Genomic DNA, 6,000 nt, shown 5'->3' with positions numbered 1-6,000 from the left:
AATCTGAGGAAAACCCTCCAAACTGGCAGGGGAAAGACTGGCTACATTCCTTGGTCAGCTATTAGCTGCTGATAACTGAAGAAGGAAAGTACCAGTTAGCATGTCGTAAACAGCATGTTTGGAACTGGGTGAAAATATTGATCCTTTCTTTACTATTTTACAACTGAAATTCCTGGGAAAGGATCCCAAGAAGCTAAAAACCTCTGAATGTGAATAGAATCGGTTTTTTTAATTTTATGGGAGACAGAAATATACAATACTGATGTGGAAGTAACATAAAGCTACAGTTTTGACAAATTTGACAATATAAGAAATCAATCCTTTGTCTTAAGAGAGGAAAATGAACTTTGAATGATATCTAGTGGTGGATTTGTGCACAACATTATAACTTGCTTCCTGGCTGCTTGGTGACTCCTAGCTTGGGAGAACAGCTGGCAATAAAGGAAAATATTTTGGCATACTTATCACCCTGACCTTCTTGGACTATAAACACCTACTGAGCTTAGACTTTTAATCTCAAGACCTAGTGGGAGAGAAGGAAAATTTGATTTTGGACTACTCCTGGCTGGGAGAGACTTTTGAGCTGTTTTCAGGGAGGTTGAACATTTTGAACATTGTGGATTACAATCTTACCTGACTGACAATTTTTGGATACCTGAGACAAAGGATCACTATAAAAAATTGCTTTCAGGACTGGACCTATACTCTGGAACATATTGGAATATAAAGGCCACACATAAAGACCAGAAAACTAGATGAAACTTTGATCTGCTCTTACTGAGACTGGTGATACTAGAGGATCTCCAGGAACGATGCCACAAGAAAAAACAAACACCTTTCAGAAGGAAATATACTCTATGCTACAACTAATTCACCAAACAATTGTTGCATACAAAGAGGACATAAAAAGAAACCATTTGTTGTTGTTAGCTGCGAAGTCGTGTCCGACCCATCGCGACCCTATGGACAACATTCCTCCAGGCCTTCCTGTCTTCTACCATCTTCTGGAGTCCATTTAAGCTCACGCCTACTGCTTCAGTGACTCCATCCAGCCACCTCATTCTCTGTCGTCCCCTTCTTCTATTGCCCTCGATCTTTCCCAGCATTAGGCTCTTCTCCAGTGAGTCCTTCCTTCTCATTAGGTGGCCAAAGTATTTGAGTTTTAGCTTCAGGATCTGGCCTTCTAAAGAGCAGTCAGGATTGATCTCCTCTAGGACTGACCAGTTTGATCGCCTTGCAGTCCAAGGGACTCGCAGGAGTCTTCTCCAGCACCATAGTTCAAAGGCCTCAATTCTTTGGCGCTCAGCCTTTCTTATGGTCCAACTTTCACTGCCATACATTGCAACTGGGAAGACCATAGCCTTGACTATACGCACTTTTGTTGACAGGGTGATGTCTCTGCTTTTTAGTGTGCTGTCTAGATTTGCCATGGCTTTCCTCCCAAGGAGCAAGCGTCTTTTAATTTCTTGGCTACAGTCCCCATCTGCAGTGATCTTGGAGCCCAGGAAAACAAAATCTGTCACTACCTCCATTTCTTCCCCATCTATTTGCCAAGAATTGAGAGGGCCAGATGCCATGATCTTGGTTTTCTTAATGTTAAGTTTCAACCCAAGTTTTGCACTCTCCTTCTTCACCCGCAACAAGAGGCTCTTTAGTTCTTCTTCACTTTCTGCCATTAGAGTGGTATCATCTGCGTATCTTAGGTTGTTGATATTTCTTACGGCAATCTTAATTCCAACTTTTGATTCATCTAGCCCTGCCTTTCTCATGATGTGCTCTGCATATAAGTTAAATAGGCAGGGCGACAGTATACAGCCTTGCCGGACTCCTTTCCCAATTTTGAACCAATCCGTGGTTCCGTGTCCAGTTCTCACTGTTGCTTCTTGACCCGCATATAGGTTTCTCAAGAGACAAATAAGATGGTCTGGTACTCCCATCTCTTTAAGAACTTGCCACAGTTTGTTATGATCCACACAATCAAAGGCTTTAGCATAGTCAATGAAGCAGAAGTAGATGTTTTTCTGGAACTCCCTAGCTTTCTCCATGATCCAGCGTATGTTGGCAATTTGATCTCTAGTTCCTCTGCCTCTTCGAAATCCTGCCTGTACTTCTGGTAGTTCTCGATCCACATACTGCTGAAGTCTAGCTTGTAGGATTTTAAGCATGACTTTACTAGCATGAGAAATGAGTGCAATGGTGCGATAGTTTGAACATTCTTTGGCACTGCCTTTCTTTGGAATTGGAATGTAAACTGATCTTTTCCAATCCTGTGGCCACTGTTGAGTTTTCCAAATTTGCTTGCAAATTGAGTGTAGCACTTTTACTGCACTGTCTTTTAAGATTTTGAATAGCTCAGCTGGAATACTGTCACCTCCACTAGCTTTGTTGTTGCTCAGCTTTTCTAAGGCCCACTTCACCTCACATTCTAGGATGTCTGGCTCGAGGTCAGTGACCACCTCATTGTGATTATCTGGGACGTTAAGCTCATTCTTGTATAGTTCTTCTGTGTAATTTTGCCACCTCTTCTTAATCTCTTCTGCCTCTGTTAGGTCCCTGCCATTTTGGTCCTTTATCATGCCCATTTTTGCATTAAATGTTCCCTTCATCTGTCCAATTTTCTTGAAAAGATCTCTGGTCCTCCCTATTCTATTGTTTTCTTCTATTTCTTTGCACTGTTCATTTAAGAAGGCATTCTTATCTCTTCTAGCTATTCTCTGGAATTCTGCATTCAATTGGGCATATCTTTCTTTTTCTCCCTTGCCTTTCGCTTCCCTCCTTTCCTCAGCTATTTGCAAAGCTTCCTCAGACAGCCATTTTGCTTTCTTGCATTTCTTTTTCTTGGGATGGTTTTGGTTGCTACCTCTTGTACAATGTCGCGAACCTCTGTCCATAGTTCTTCAGGCACTCTGTCTATCAGATCTAATTCCTTAAATCTATTTGTCCCCTCTACTGTATATTCAACAGGGATATGATTTAATTCATACCTGAGTGGCCTCGTGCTTTTCCCTACTTTCTTCAGTTTAAGCCTAAACTTTGCAAGGAGAAGCTCATGGTCTGAGCCACAGTCAGCTCCTGGTCTTGTTTTTACCGACTGTATAGAGCTTCTCCATCTTTGGCTGCAGAGCATATAGTCAATCTGATTTCTGTGTTGACCGTCTGGTGATGTCCATGTGTAGAGCCGTCTCTTGGGTTGTTGGAAAAGAGTGTTTGCTATGACCATTGTATTCTCTTGACAAAATTCTATCAGCCTGTGCCCTGCTTCATTTTGTACTCCAAGGCCAAACTTGCCTGTTATTCCAGTTATCTTTTGGCTTCCTACTTTAGCATTCCAATCCCCCATGATGATAAGGACATCATTTTTTGGTGTTACTTCTATAAGGTGCTGTAGGGCTTCATAGAACCGGTCAATTTCATCCTCTTCAGCACTGGTGGTTGGGGCATAGACTTGGACTACTGTGATATTGAATGGTTTGCCTTGGATTTGAACTGAGATCATTCTGTCATTTTGAGGATTGTATCCCAGTATTGATTTTCCTACTCTTTTATTGACTATGAAGGCTACTCCATTTCTTCTGAGGGATTCTTGCCCGCAGTAGTATACCTGATGGTCATCTGAATTAAATTCACCCATTCCTGTCCATTTTAGTTCGCTGATACCTAAGATGTCGATGTTCAGTCTTGTCATCTCTTGTTTGACCACGTCCAGCTTTCCTTGATTCATGGATCTTACATTCCAGGTTCCTATGGAGAAAAAATCTTTACAGCATCGGACTTTCCTTTCACCACCAGACATATCCACAGCTGAGCGTCCTTTCGGCTTTGGCCCAGTCGCTTCATTCTTTCTGGCGCTACTAGTACTAGCCCTCTGCTCTTCCCCAGTAGCATATTGGACGCCTTCCGACCTGAGGGGCTCATCTTCCAGCGTCATATCGTTTTGCCTTTTGGAACTGTCCATAGGGTTTTCATGGCAAAGATACTGGAGTGGGTTGCCATTTCCTTCTCCAGTGGATCACGTTTTGTCAGAACTCTCAGCTATGACCTGTCCGTCTTGGGTGGCCCTGCACGGCATAGCTCATAGCTTCATTGAATTACGCAAGCCCCTTCGCCACGACAAGGCAGTAATCCATGAAGAAACCATAATGAGACTAAATTTTTTTTAGATAATATAAATGAGTAAATCTCCAAACTAAATCTACAACTAGAAAGCTCCCAGGCAACAACTACAAAGTATGAACAAACATACCAGAAATCAGAAGATAAAGCAGAGGAAATGGATTTAGAGACGGAAGAGATAAAAGAAGGGAAATATAAATGATCATATACAAACAAAATACTGCAAGATTTAGCCATAACAATAAAAATACAGAAGACCCTTTACCCCTTCAGTCTGCAAAATACATCTGATGGCAAGTAAGAAGATATTTTAAAAAGGAATATAGAGCTGTTAGGGGAAATGTCACAACTTGGGAGACAAAGAATGAAAAGAGAAATTGAGGGAGAAGGAAACTGGGAGTTGCTTAAGGAATATAAATGGGTGGAATTATCCCCCTAAAATATCCTACCTAAATTGTCTTCCTCATGCCAAGCAAATTTCACAAAAAGAGAAAGAAAATTCCTGGGTGATTTAATTGCCCTGGTGTGGAAAGCTACTTGGCAAAAAAAGAAAGTGAGAGTTAGATTTTTTAAAAAAAGAAGATTTTAACCTTTTAGAGGGGGCATTATATGTTTAAATACTTGTTTGAATAAGATTAAAAGAATGGTTGACCTTTGGATACAATTAGACTTTTATAATGAAATATATGATTCAGAATTAAAATAACTTTTTTTCTTGTATGGGAAATATGAAAATAACAGGAGGATTGTATGAATAAAACGTTTAGCTATATAAATGTAATTAACATTGAGAAAATCATAACTGACAAAGATATTTCAAATACTGATGGAAAATCAAGCCTTGACAAAAGCATGGAAAACAGGATATTGATTTATGAATTGATATTATTGTTATTTGTATGACATTAGTAAAATATGATGAAGATGTTTATATCTAATTTTGTATGCACCAATAGTGCCAAAAATTGTAAATGTGTAATGAGGGGAAAATGGAAAAAATATAGGCAGGGAAAAGGCCACGAGTTAAATTTAAGATTATGCAGGATACGCGTGAGAGAGGTGGTCTTAAAATGCCTAATTTTAAATTATATTATGAAGCTGCTGCTTTGTCAGCGATAAGTGATTGGTTTAATTTAACACAAGTGAGATTACTAAATCTTGAAGGCCATGATTTGTTATTTGGTTGGCATGCATATTTATTGTATGATAAGAAGGTGGATAATGTGTTTAAAAGGGACGCGGTGGCTCAGTGGGTTAGGACGCTGAGCTTGTCGATCAGAAGGTCGGCAGTTTGGCGGGTTGAATCCCGAGTGCCGCGTAACAGAGTGAGCGCCTGTTACTCGTCCCAGCTTCTGCCAACCTAGCAGTTCGAAAGCACGTAAAAATGCAAGTAGAAAAATAGGGACCGCTCCGGTGGGAAGGTAACAGCGTTCCGTGCGCCTTTGGTGTCTAGTCATGCCGGCCACATGACCACGGAGATGTCCTCGGACAAGCGCTGGCTCTTCGGTTTTGAAACGGAGATGAGCACCGGCCCCTAGAGTCGGAAACGACTAGCACACATGTGCGGGGGAACCTTTACCTTTTTAATGTGTTTAAGGTACATATTTTAAGGCATGCTCTGTTGCGAGTTTGGAAAAAGTATAGACACAAGTTAAATTATAAGATACCTATATGGGCAATACCGAAACACGCAATAGAAAATATAAGTGTTGGGTTTAAACATGATGTGACTACATATAAGGAAATTTTAAGTTTGGAAAGGAATGTATGGCAATTAAAGCCATATTTATTTATTTATTTTTATTTTTATTCCATTTATATCCCGCCCTTCTCCGAAGACTCAGGGCGGCTTACAAGCTTAGCAGTAGCCTTCATTCTATGTATATG

Source organism: Vipera berus, assembly GCF_964194415.1.
Source record: "Vipera berus genome assembly, chromosome: 1".
Lineage (NCBI taxonomy): Eukaryota > Metazoa > Chordata > Lepidosauria > Squamata > Viperidae > Vipera > Vipera berus.
Note: the sequence above shows the minus strand (reverse complement) of the source record.